The sequence below is a fragment of the Chelmon rostratus genome, chromosome 23 (assembly GCF_017976325.1).
Source record: "Chelmon rostratus isolate fCheRos1 chromosome 23, fCheRos1.pri, whole genome shotgun sequence".
In the NCBI taxonomy this organism is placed as follows: domain Eukaryota; kingdom Metazoa; phylum Chordata; class Actinopteri; order Chaetodontiformes; family Chaetodontidae; genus Chelmon; species Chelmon rostratus.
The window spans coordinates 17,011,666-17,026,221 of NC_055680.1; positions in this window are offsets into that span (position 1 = coordinate 17,011,666).

Below are 14,556 nucleotides of genomic sequence, written 5' to 3' on the forward strand. Positions count from 1 at the left end.
TTCAGAGAAGGCCTGACAAGACACACGTCCCCCATCACTTTTTGAAACACTTAATGATAATTACTTTCTGTTTAAAAACTGTTTGAAATGCAGTCGGTCAAACATGAGTCCTGATCTGAATTCATAAGATAAATCAACGTCGCTGCACAACTGTGTTCATTTCTCAGCCTTACGAAACAGAGAGAGCCAGTTTGCTGTTTCTTAATGCTTTTTATTAATGAGACGATTTATTTATTAGCGAGCCCAGAAAAACAACAATGACCCTGCTTAAAGTAGTGACCTGTTGTTTTTAGACTGAGAAGGCACATTTTGTTACTATTTGACAGAGCAGCGCTAGCTGTTTCCCCTGTTTCCAGTATTTGTGCTAAGCTAAGCTAACAGGCTGCTGGCTGTAGCTTCATTTTCAGTGCAGAGATATGAGAGTGGTCTTGATCTTCTCATCTAACCTCCAGAAAGTGAATGAGTTTATTCACTTAAATGCTGAATATCTGCTTCAGAAAATGCTGCTTATACTGTATATTTCAGTGTGTTACCATCATATGTACGCACATTGCTCTGTAACCTTCTGGTTACAGGCTAAGCTACATTTTTCTGTCCCAGCACAAAGTTAGATCCAATCTGATCTAATTTAATATCATTACATTCGTAACAATCACTTGTTTTAGTTCTGTTTTGTCTGTCTGGAGGCCTTTTTCTTCCTCGCTGTGTCCGGACTGGATTTGGTTTAAAGTCAGAATCAGTGAGCGACTCCTTTAGCCTCCCCCTGTGTTGCCGGTCGGACCAGTCGGAGCGTTTGGGCTTTGTTAAAAGGGTTCACATTCTTCCGTTAATGCCCAGGTGAAGTTCCAGCTTTCAGTCAACCCACGACATGAGAGAGCGTGTGAGAGAGAGAATCCCCCTCGAAAATCAAGTGTTTCTTCTTCTTCTTCTGGCAGGTTCGAGGAGGAAACACAACCGCGGTGCCAGTTTCTCTCCATGGAGATCAGTGTGTTTACCACCAAAGACACACAGCCAGGACAGCACAGAGACAGGGCAGTGCAAACACATTTGATTTGTAGATTTGATCTATCGTCATTTATCAATGCGTTTGCAGCTGCGTGTGTTAATGTGTGTGTTCGTTTGCATGCTGTCCATCCAGTTATTTCATGCACTTTTTTTCTCATTTATGCAGTAAAAAGTGTGTTTATTGCATAAGTTTTGATTGTTAAACTAATCAACTGTGAAGCTGATCAATAGTTAACATTGTACTGTGCGTGTGTGTGTGTGTGTGTTTTTGTGTGTGTGAGTGAGTGAGTGTTAATCTAACCAGTATAGTTAATATGTTGTTCTCATACTCTATTAGCCACTGTTGACAGTTGATGATTGATCTTCTCATCATTTCTCCCTCCAACACCCTGCGGTGTGTGTGCTTGTGTGTGTGTGTGTGTGAGAGAGAGAGAGAGGGAATGTGTGCATTTTCAGTACAAACAGCTTGTATGTACTAGCTCCTGTGGTGTGTGTGTGTGGTTTATTGTACTGTTGTCATAGGTGTGACAGTGATGCAGTTAGCATTAGCTTTAGCATTAGCTTTGTGTAAGTGCTCATAACCCTTGTATAAAAAAAAAAACATCCTTAAGGTGTTTTTATACAGCGTTTACCAACAATAACCCTTAAATTAAATAAAAGTGGGATCCTGGAAGTATATAAATTATGTTTACAATGTATGAAAAGTATTACCACACAAAGATTCACCTCATTTTAATAAATTTCTCAAACAGCATAAGATGATGGGGCTGGTCCTGCTGTGGAGATGGCTGATCTAGAGAACCTCTCAGCATTCATGGTTCAGGCGGTCACGAGTCCAGTTCCTGCAGTGGAAAAGGATTATTGGATCTGTCCTCAGGAGCTAAAATATGTCCGTATGTATGGCTACGCAAAAACAATTCAGACGCTTTAACGGCCACGCCTGAGTCAACGAGACGTCGAACACCAACACTGTGAGCATGTGTAGTGAGCTGATGTTCCTTTGCTGCTACTAACTTAAAAAAAGCAATAGCTAATTGTTTATCTATGGTTATTTAACGCCTTTCTGGTACAACACCTAGCGATGCTAACCAGAAGTAAACTAGCAAACAGGCTGCTGTTGAGTTTTGAGAAATCTGCACTTTAAAATGTGTTTTAAGATGATGTTTTTGTGACCAAAAAAGCTGTTTGCATGTGAACCAGAGACCCAAACGCAGCAGAACGTGTTTGTTTAGCAAAATCTCCGTATGCACGTGGTCAAGGCTTTAGTCTTTGAGTCGTGAACAGGCATGTGAGTGCAGAGGCTAGTTTTGCAGGTACATTTAGGGTGTTGTTGCTTTTACCTAACACCTTGATTGACAGACTGTAGAAATGTATTAATAGTATGGACAGAATTATCAATTCCGTCCTTTTTCCTTCATTTCCCGCTTCTGTTTTCATGTAAATGTGTAGTTTTTTCATCTGTCGCTGTGAAATTTTACAAGCATCTTCTTTGCTTTTGTTGTTTCGCAGCCATCTTGACCAGCACTGCCTGGAGGAGTTAATTTTGTATCTCGATGGGATATTCCTCGCTTAATAAATGAGCAAGAGCCCGTTTAAAATCTGTTTTAAAACCGCCTGTGAAGGCAGGATGAGGCGCTCCTCTCTGCCGCAGACTCACTTTGTGATTCCAGCTGATAAGATGGGGCATATTTTCACCTTAAAATCTCACCTGCTGCAGGTTTAACCTTCCAGCCTGCAGTGTTTTATTGGGCTTACCTTCAGTGAGGCCTTGCAGGGTCTTGGGAAAGCCTTGGCAGCCTAACGCAGTCAGTAACTCACTCCAGCACTTCAACAATGCTGCTAGGACTCAATTATTTTCCACCTTTGTTGCGTCCCGACCCGCGCTCCGAGAAACCTGCGCGCCTCAGAGTCGTTGCCACGTGAACCCGTCCAAGTTCGGCAGCCATAAAAACGTCACTTCTTCTCGCCTCTTTTACATTTGATGGTTTAAAACCCCTTCAAAGCAGATCAATCACCAAAGCCTGACTGGGAAATTGAAGCGGGATCGCCTCGCGCGACGGCTTTCAAGTTGGCAACCGGCAAAGTTTTTCGGCTAACGAAGCTGTTATCTATATGAGAAAAGTTAAGCTATATGTTGAAATGCATATCTGAGGCGATCGCAATTTCAAAGAGTCACTGGCGCTTATCCAATCACACAGCAGTCAGCCCCCCCTTCCTCCCTCTCTCTCTCCTTTTTCATTTTATCTATACCTCTCACATGTTCCCTCGATCCCACTCCCCTCTTCTTCTTCTTCCCTGTTCCTGTTCCTTTTCTCTGAATTAGATCCATGTTTTGCTATCACCCCCCCTTCAAATCTCCCCCTCGCTCTCGCTCTTTATCTCCGTTAAAGAGTGTTGATCCCTTCCTCGCTCTAGAAACCTCGCCGTCAAGCTCAGCAACACACACACACACACACACTCGCGTACACACACACACACACACACACACACATGCATTTTAATTAATACATAGATTTAAATTGCGATGCCTGTGTGGTGAACTGATATACACCCCCGCTGGTTAAAAGTCTTTTTTATTGCTTAATCAATGTTGAAATTAATATGATTTAACTCCCGACCCCTCGTTACACATATACACCCACCCTACACGCACACACACACACATATACACATACACATGTCTGCTGGGTTATTAATTATAACACTAATTAACCTACAACTAATGATTTGGCCTCTGTGTGTCTGTGTGTGTGTGTGTGTGTGTGAGTAAAAGAGACAGAGAAATGTGAGTGCTTGCATTTAAGTGTGCATGTGTGTGTGTGTTCGTGTAAATATATGTTAATTTGATTCCCAGATATGATGGATTATAGGGGCTTACGATAACGACAGTGAAACTTCTCTTCAAAGCTCCGAGTTCGTTTCCATAATTCCGTTTGGCACTCGGATCAATAAAGTTTTCTGAGTCAAATTCAAAACCGAGCCCTCGTCCAAAAGCCTCCATTCTTCCTGTGCCATTTCCCCGTCCCCGTTGATTCTTTATTTATTTATTTTGCGGGGAATGAAAACTGCAGCACCACCTGGGGACCCCGACCACCACCCCCCCTCCCCAGCAACAGCCGGCTTTGGTTGATTTATTTGATTGAAGGTATTTTCCGCTCTGATTTTTTTGTTTTATGTTCACTTCTTAACCACTTCGTGATTGACTCGTTTCCCGACACTCTGTTTTACTGCAGTGAAGTTGTCGGTGGCTTTGCTCAAGGGCATTTCACAGTTTTCCACTCAGCTTTTGACATTTCAGAGCCTGTGAAGTGTTTCCCAGCTGGGGTTTGAACCAGCAACAGTCAAATCATAGTAAACTCACACAAGGTTTATTTTTACCTGAATCAGAGATACAGTGCACCCATAGGTCGACTCTTCATGTGTCATGTGACTACAGTGACTGAGGGGGTGTAAATAATACTGATTCTGCGTCAGCTTGAACAAATGAAGGGGTTGATTGAACTCAGCCACAGAGGCGCTTTCAACTAAATGCTAATATCGGCATGCTAGCGTGCTCACGATGATAATGCTAACATGCTGATATTTAGCAGATGTAATGGGTACCATGTTCAGCTAGAATGCTAACCTTTACTAATTATAACAATTATAAAACTGATTGGATCACAACTTTTTCGGGTTGATGTTAATCTGATGATTCATCCTGTGACAAAATCTTTAAATCTGCACCAAGTTTCATGTCAATCCATTCAAATTATGCGCCGGTCCATCTTATACGTGCTGAGATAAGTTAAGTGGAATTTTTAACCTGCAGGTGGCGCTAATGAGTAAACCAGGAAATCGCCAAAATCACTTAAATCCATCCTCTGGGCAACATCTGAACCTAATTTAGCAATACATTCAATAGACATTTAGACGTTATGTTTCTGTAAGACGTTAAAATATTTTTGATGACTCATCCTGCACTAGAGGACGTTTACATCCATCAGCTGTCATTCCACTTCTGTCCACAGGGGGCGCCAAAATCAACACAAAGTCTTCCGTTTAGAAACACAGCTAGCTTGTTTCAGCCATTGCTGCTCAAGAGCTAAAGACCACCAGAGTAGTAATAGAAGCTGAGTTACATCTTTAGCTCTGTTTTGTTCAAACACTGCCTTAAAAGTAATTTAATAACCCATCATAATTTATTTTGGGATTAATATTTTGTATTATTTATCAAACTCTGCAAAGTAACTGCTAATGTAAGTTATTTAATAAATGTAATGGAGTAAAAATACAATATTTTCTGTGAAATACAATGGAGTAGAAATACAAAGTAGCAGAAAATGTTCAATTAAAGTACAAGTACCTCAAAATTGTACTTAAGTACAGTGTTTACTGTTGAAAGAAATTACATTAATGCAATGTTGTGGCTCTTTTAGCCCTTTTCTTTTCTGTTGGCTTGGAGGCCAAACCCTGGTTTTGACCTTTGACCTTTACAACAGTGTTGTTTGTATTTATACGACAGAGCGATGAAGCTAAATTTAAATGACATTGATTTGATCTTCCATCATTGCTGTCCTCTGCTTTCATTTAATCGTATTTTATTTCAGCTACATTCTTCTTCACCTCTTAATCCTCCTTCCTTCCTTCCTTTCTTCCTTCCTTTCATCTTCCCTTCCCTCATCTCCTTGCGCAGCCTCCTCTGTCCTTCGCCTTAAGACAAGGACTATTGATTTTACACACCTTGTTGAAATTGCGTCAAATACACACTCACCGCTCTCTCTCTCTCTCTCTTTATTTATCTCTCTCTCTCTACCACACACACACACACACACACACACACAGCGGCGTGGTGTGACAGCCAGGCTGACAATAGGTGGCTGTCACAGTGATTGATGGCACTGATTATATGTTAATAATGAAATAAACATTAAAAAACACATTTAATAAAGCGCCTCATTAATGAACCAACCACACTATCTATCTATCTATCTATCTATCTATCTATCTATCTATCTATCTATCTATCTATCTATCCAGCAGGAATGGAGGGCGATAAAAAAGAAAGAGGAAGGAAGACGAACATAGAAGAGAAAACGATTGGGAGGTAGAAAGGTACGTTGCTTTTTTTTCTTCATATCACTCCACTGTTTAAAAATAGTTTTCTCAAAAGTCCTTCATCATTTTCAATTTAGCTGATCTGTTTGGGTGTTTATTTTGCCCAAGCCAATCAGAAGCAAGGGATTTGTCCGTCCCGTTTTCCCATCCGTGTTTGCTCGGAGCAGCTAACGTAACGTATGTCATGTTGATCAAAGAGAATAACGTAGAAATTATTATTTGTGGAAGTTGGTGAGGGTGACCATTTAACCTTAACAGTAACCAGGCAACAAACTCTAGCCAATCAGAGAGTCAGTGGGCGGGTCTTTTCTGACATTTTTTCAGATTATCCGAGTTTCAGGATCAGCCATCGTCGCGTGGCAACCTCTGGGGCTGAAAAATGACGCTAATGCAGAGCGCCAAAAACTGCAGCTCTTCAAATGGCTGCTTGTAAGCGAGCAAATCCCCATAAACCCCCATATTAAAATACTCACCGCAGAAATAAACATGTTCACAGCCTGGTACAAAAAGCAGTTTTGCTCTCTTTAGCTAATTTTCCGTTCATGACAACTGTACGTGGGTGAATTATTATTTAACTCACTCGTTTAAATAAGTTTAAGGCTTAAAGTTTAGCATAATCATGGGCGTGGCCATTTGGAGTGACGGCTAGCTGCTAGGTTTCTGCAACCACGTTTCATTTGGCTCGCCTCAGCTCCACCCAAGCACCACCTCTTTGCCCATTTATGGATCGGTGGACACAGCCACATGTTCAGTATGATTAGTATTTGTTATAATGTCTGTAGTCATTTTAATATATATTTGTTATGGATAAGGGAAAAGTCCTTGCATTGCTTTGAACACACCCAGCAGGAGAGAGTTGACTTTCACATCAGCAGTAAAAAAAAACAAAAAAAGTTGAAAAAGTTTTGAGAGTAGAGAGAAAGAGAGAGAGAGAGAGAGAGGAGAGAGAAAGAGAGTATTTTGGTAAAAACAGAAAGCAGGACACAACGGTAACCGACGGCAACCATCATCAATCAGAGTTTGAAGACATCGCTGCTGGCAAAGACGACAGGAACAGAGAGAGAGGGGGTAGCATCAGGATGAAGGGATGTAAATGCTGAGAGAGAACGAGTTAAATATAAAAAACATGGAGAGAGAGAGAGAGACAGGAGGGGGGGAGACGGGTGATGTTTTTAGCCTCTTTTAGTGAAGATGGCAGGAATGGAGGGAGGGAGGAGGAGAGGTGATGTGTGAGAGACATAAGAGGAGAATGGGAGAAATGGGGAGAGAGAGAGAGTTGTGTTTTTGGCCTCTTTAGCCGTTTTAAAAGAGGAATTAGGACAACGACTAGTCACCTTGAGACCTGCTCTCTCTCACTTAATCTCTCTCTTTTTTCCTGTTTCTGCCTCCCTCGCTCTCTCCTTTCTCTCTCTCTTTTTTTGTACGACCAAAAAGTAGCAGGAAAAATTCACATGTGAAAACACCTGAAAATCCCGCTACGTGGGGCTAGCTGGCTGGTGTGCTAACTGATAGCATGCTAACTAGACTATAGCATGCTACTGTTAGCACACCACACTGGCCCACCAAGCTACAATGTTTAGCCTATTTTAGCATAAAGACTAGCAACAGGGAAACGGCTAGCCGGGCTAAAGCTTCAGAAATAGGCTGCATCTGCCAATCACCTTCAAGCTGACTGACCTTCTAGCTTGTGCATGCAACTCAAACATGAACAGAAATGTAGAACATGCTGCATAAAATGTTGTATAAAAAGGAAGTTATATAAAATATGACACTGTGAAGCTGCGAATAGTTTGCCAAGAAGTAGTTCCAGCAGATAAAATACGCTCCAAGTTCAATTCTGACGGACCAAAGCATCGACTGCACAGAGCAGATGGAGCGAGACAGGAAGTCAGACACAGCTACCGTGTAGACAATCCAGTGAATTTTCAAAATAAAACACCCCGTGCAGACTCCAGATCTGACGTCAACAATAAACATAATTAAAACATACAAAACAAAATTAACTGTTCGCTACGAAGACGACTTACTCATGGTAGAAGCACAAATATCGATGAAAAATGACCAAATCAGCAAAATCTGAGCAAGTTAACAAAATAAAGCATGCAAACGCTTCTGAAAAGCACATGTGGAGAGAGCGCACCCAGCTTCCTGTCTTTATGCTAACTAAGGCTAATAATTCTGTATTAATGCAGTTTTGGAAAGAACGTGAATAAAGGTCTTTCCAAAAACGTGAAGCATCTCCTTTAAAAAAAAAAAGTTTATCAAAGAGATGTATTTGTGCCATCGAGTCCTGTCTCACGCCTGCCTGCAAACCGGTCCAGCCTGTGCCGTGGAGCAGTTCAGACTCCAGCAGAGCAAGTGATCTGAGATTCAATGGTGCAAAGCAGCTCTCAGTTCCTTCGCAGGTCAGCACGAGGAAGACGCTTTAAAATCGTCCAGCTGAGCTAATTTCTGTGTCAAAGTTCAATAAAGTTGAGATTCTGCAGACCTCGATGAGTTCGCTTCTGTGAGAGTCTCAGATTTTACTATCACAAATGCTGCTTTGCTTTAATTATCTCTTCTTTAAATCTCTTTCTCTTTGTCTCTCCACCCTCCATGTTCCCTCTTTTCCCCTTCTCTCCTTGTCTTTATCCCTCATTCATTTCTCTACCCCCCCATCTCTCTCTGTCTCCCTCCCTCCCTGTCTCTCTCTCTCCCCCATCCTCCTCTAAAGTCTGTTCTTTCTGGTTGAGCAGGTTTTATGAGCAGAGTGATAAAGAGAAGGGGGGATGAAGGGCAGAGAGGGAAGGAGAGGTGGAGGACAGAGGGGGACGCAGAGGAAAAAAAGAAAGAAGAAGAAGAGAGAGATGGGGACAGAAAGAAGAAGTGGGAACAGGAATGAGCTCGGTCTTTATTACTCCAGACTGGATATTGCCCAAGAACATTTTTTATTGCATAAAATGTCTGTCCCCTTCCTGTCTCAAGGTTTATTTCTGATCTGGAACTTTGCAGCTGATTTATGAAAAAAACAACAACAACTGCAGACTGCGGAAAAACCTGGCGGCATCAAACACAGGTTTCAGAAATCAAAATTATAAATGAAGTAAAGTTTATATGACTGAATATCTTTCTAATTGAACAAATATTATTAAAATGAACACAAAGACTCGATAAGAAGAAGTGAAGAGCAGTCATCCCGATATTTATTATTATATATTTAATGCAGTGGGTCGCTCTTCTGTCGCAGTCATTTTAATCTGCAATACTCATTCATATCATGATATAGTAATTTTTTCAGGGAGCTCAAGTGAGATACCTTTAATATATCTGACAAACGAAGATACTTAATCACACGATAAACCCCGAGAATCCATCAGTGACGTCTGATTTTGTTGACTCGCTCAGATTTTCCTTATATTTGATCATTATTTTCGATATTTGTCCTTTTACCTTGACCTTTGTCCATCTGTTTTTATAGCTTTTATTGTTGATGTGTGATCAGGGGTCTGCACAGGGTGTTTTATTTTGAAAATTTGCCAGATTCTCCTGCATCTGACTTCCTGTCTGGCTTCATGTACTCTGTGCAAATTGGCACATCGGCTGTCAAAAATAAACCAGAGACGCTTCAGAAACCAGACGTGTCGTGGACATTATGTGCCCGCTGAAAGTTACGGGTAGATTCTGCCGCAATGCTAGCAGCTGAAAAGCTACGAGGGGGGCTTTGACAATGACACAATGAAGTCACAGTGACAACGCTGACGTGCTGGTATAATATTAACCTTGTTTGCCATTTTAGTTTAGCATGTTAGCATGCTAGCATTTGCTAATTTTCACCAAACACATAGTCCAGCTGAGGCTGATGGGAATGTCAGTAGTTTTGTAGCTATGTTTAATGTAAAGTACTTTTTTTAAAATCTGGCACCATCATCATTTTGTCTGTTACTTTGAATAATGCCAAATAAATTACATAATGTACTTTATGATTTACTGGTTATTAGCGGATGTTCACATGCTAGCACGCTACAGTCAGATGTATGTTAGCATGCTAATGTTAGCACAGTACAGCCCCAGCAGGGTAGATCTTAGTCTATTATTCAAGACGTTGTTCATACTCATACTGTTTCTGGGGGTGTTAGGAGCTCAGCCTGTGGGGCTTGGCTTTGGAACCACGGGTCGGCTGGTTCAAGTCCAGCACAGACCACAGAACAGAATGTGGACTGCTAAAGGGGGCCGCCAATGTCCCCTTAAGCAAGGCACAGAACCCCTATCTCTGTTGTACATCTATTGGTCTTGTGTGCAAATCTGTATTTTGGAGTTGAACAAAATTAAAATATTTTTTTTCTTCTTTAGCCAACTTTAGTGAAATGTAGCGGAAACAGTAGCCTGATACCAGCTGAAAAGGAAGTGCAGCTATCTAACCCAACCAATCACAATCTAGTATTGTCTGTGGCGGTGATACACTGAGCCGGCTGAGTATTTAACAAGTGATCGACAACTATTCTCCACCTCGCGTGAGGGTAAAAGGATGAGATCTTTATTGAATATTTGGTGTGTTCATTGTGTTGCAATTCAGCTGATGAGTGTTGAAAAAAAACGACAAAAAAAAATCTTCTTGTATGGAAACGAAGCGTCGCTGTCACTCCGTCCGGCCCCGAGACGCTCGCTCTGCAGTTTGACACTTGGTAATTGTGTTGTTGAATTAGATTATTAAAGAACACAACTTGAGCCGCCGTCGTCAACATCACCGCTGGAGGTACCGAGGATGATGGGAAAAGACACACACATGCACACAGACACACACGTGTCATCTCAGAATTACTGTATATCATCGCAAACACAAAACTTGCTTACATGCACGCAACGCGCACACACACACACACACACACACACACACACACACACACTGTAATGAAAGCTGGGGGCTATTGTGTGTGAGATGGATGGTTTGACTTTAAGCTTGTATAAATAAAAGCTAAATAAATCCTGATGGCCTCTAGTGATGGCTCGGATACAGCAGTGTGTGTGTGTGTGTGTGTATGTGATGTTTCTATATAGAAACACTTTGGACAAGAACTGAGGCGTTTGTGTATGTGTGACAAGAGTTTTAAAAGACACACACACACTCACACACACACACACACTCACACAGCCCGCGGCTTCTTTCTCATTCATGTTTTTGTCCCAAAGTGAAATAAAAAAAGAAAATTATAAAAAGCCAGCAGACCAATGTCACCCGACACCGGAGTCTAAAATACTCGTCCTCTTCCCTCCTCTCGCTCTTTCTTGCCCTCCTTCAGTGCAACTCTTCTCTTCATCTTTTTCTTCTACGTTTTCCCTTCCCACATGTTGTTTTAATATTTCTCTTTTCTTTCCTCTTTCCTTCCTTTGATTTGGTGATTCGCAGCAGAAAGTCTTGGTCTTTGCTTGAGGTCAAAGACGTCCGGACGTCCAGGTTGAAACTGACCCAAATGTGGCTGAAAAGTCTTTTTAGACGTCTCGGCTGCATAAAAGACGTTCCAGCTGAATTCAATGACTCTGATCTGATGATATTGATGCATTTCATTCATTTCGTGCTACTATGAGCAGTCAGCGCTTTTACAAATATGATTGTTTCATCATCTGCTGGCATATAATCATCTTTTAAGTTGATATGCTGAGCTTGTTAGCAGACAGTAGTTCACATACAGCAGTTACGGAGCAATGTGATCATTTATTTGGAGTCGTGTCTCTGGCCACCTGTTGAATGTAAGAATACAGCACTCTCTTTTAGCTCTGTTTTTGGTCTCCACCACCTCCTGAGGGAAATATCTGGCTCCCTAGCAGCTAACTGTAGCACCGCGCAGAAGGAAGTGTGCATCTACTTGCGGACGAGAGGCTTGTGCTCGTGACAGCGCGGGATGTAAACATTAACGGCGTCCTCCTCCGATGAGCCGCCACGTTAGCTAACAGTATCGGTTAGCTAGCTCGCCACAAGCTAGCAATGTCAGACTGTGGTTAGGGCAGTGGATGCATGAGTCTGTCTGCGCAGTGATACAGTCTGAGGGTTATATTGAGTAACCAGGTCATGATTTCTGTAACAAAACATGTTGAGTTTTAATTTTTTTTTGCCGTTTTGAGCAACAAGTTGAGTGTATATTTTTGGGTGAACTGCCCCTTTAATTATATGACAAATACTGACTATGATATTCGTTAAAATGCTTTTGAAACAATAATTATATGTAGCCCAGGTCCTAAGTTTGGTCGTCTGCTTTTTACATCCATCTGTTTATTTATACATAATCCAAAACAGCATTAAAAATATCAAAAATCTTCACTTTTTGCAAGCAAAGTGCTTCCAATGTTTTTTTCTCCCAGTTTCTTGACGCGCACTCAAGCTGAAACACTCACAATGACTTATGATAACAGCCATTATAAAGGGGCTTTAGCTCCCTGTGCAGATCCTATCACATGCAATCAGCAACAACATGAAGTGAACTGGTTGGCTAACGTGAAGGAAATCACTTGTTGAACGGTAACTGTGTGTTGGTGAAGCTGTTCTTTAAGTTCATAAACACACGTCAAACTTTGCTGTTATCTTCCTTTGTCCAGCGCAGGTAACTGGCCTCAAACATACATCATTGTCAAGACGCTGTGCATCCTGCAGCCGCCCTGGGAGTTTCTCTTCACTGATGAATGACATTACTTCCCCTCCCCGCTGTCAGTCATGTGGCTTTCAGACGTGAAAGAGTGATAAAGAGAGATGATGCTAGGAGAAATGCCGTGCTGGATGTTGGAACTGGAAGAAAAAGCAAAGGTTTGAACATTATTTCCTGTCATTTCCATTAAAACACTGAATATCTGCAATAAAGCATCTCCTCACTGCATATTTTCCAAAATCAAGACAAAACGAGCCTAATCTTCCCTAGCATGCTTCTTTTAAACATTAGCCATTAACTTAAAGCTAAAAAAAATAAAATTATGTTGACTGTTAAAAAAAACCTACAATTCTTACTGCAGTCAGATAACACGCTCCAAATTTAGCTTGGGCTACTTTTAAAGAAGCTGTAGCTTCTTAACAGTCAATTAATTTAGTCATAATAAAACAGTAAACACAGCTGTTGCAGCTGCGTCGCTAGCTATAGCACTAGCATGCTAGCGTTATCGAGAACGAGAAGCTGCAGTTATGCAAGCAGCTCTGTGGGGCTGCACTTCTAGTCAACATGCTAGTATGCTAATGTTTAGCATTTTTATCCTCGTAGCGTCTTATGCTAAGATTTGCTAATAGGCGCTTTATGAGCTATTTGCTCATAAACCAAAATATTGGACAAATTGAAAGTTTGACCACATGGAGCAACTAAAGGAAAACTTAAGGAATGTCTGAAGTTACTGCAGTTCATCCTCAGCTTGGAGCGCGGTGGTACTCGCTGCCGATTGGCCCACAGCAGCGTGACATCATCCACGGAGTTGACTCCAGGTCTTCTGTTTCCTCGCTCTTTGCTCCACAGAGGAAAACAGAAACATCTGACATGCAGCAGCGACGAGTTATTTAATGGGCTGAAAAACGTCAAAATGGCCTTTTGTGTGGAACATCGGACTCTTCCTCTGTCTCCCTCTCAGGGGATGAAGAGCATTTTGCAGACAAGTTTTTCCACTTCTGTCCTCTCTTGTCACCTTTTCTTCCCTCTGTTTCCCTTCGCTTCCTCTTCCTCCTCGCCGCTCCCGTCCTCCTCAGCCTCGTCTTCCTCTCCTCTTTATCCCTCCAAGTTTGCTCCTCTTCCTCTCCTTCTCGCTCTCCACATCCCAAAGTCCAAGTTCATATCGGTCATTATAACCCCACTGAGAGATATTCACCTCCACCAAGACCTCATCTCTCTCTGTCTCCTGCTCCGTCTTCTCTCAGAGTCCAGCTCCAGTCGGATCATTATTGGTCCTGAGAGACGACTTACTGCCCTCTGACTTCCTCTCTTTACCTCTCCATTCTTTCCACTTCTTTCTTACTTTGTCTCACCTTTTTAATCTCTTCTCCAGTGTCCCACCTCTCCTCCTTGACCCCTCACTCCTCCCTCAGCTGTTTATTTCACTTCCTGCTGTCCCTTGTTCCTCCCTTGAGGGGAAATATATTAATATATTAATATATTATACTATATGCATATTGTTAGTGGCCTTCCTTTGCTGCAAAGCACCATATATACTTGTTTTTTTTTACATTAAAAATGTGCATTTCGCTGTTTTTTTCTGTTAAAGAAGCTAAACTTTGATCCACAGGTGGACCTGAGATGCATTTAAAGCTTTCGAAAAGCACCAAGTGTCAAATATTTTAACTTGAAATCTTGAAAATATCACTTTTTTCACAACAGAGGCTCAGAAAGTTTGAGCTGGATAAACGAAAGGTGTAAATAAATTATGCAAATTAAGAGCTGTGCTTCAGCTGCATGTCTGAAGTCCAACAACTTATTGTTGCAAACATTAGATTTGTAAAATATAAGAAAGTAACTA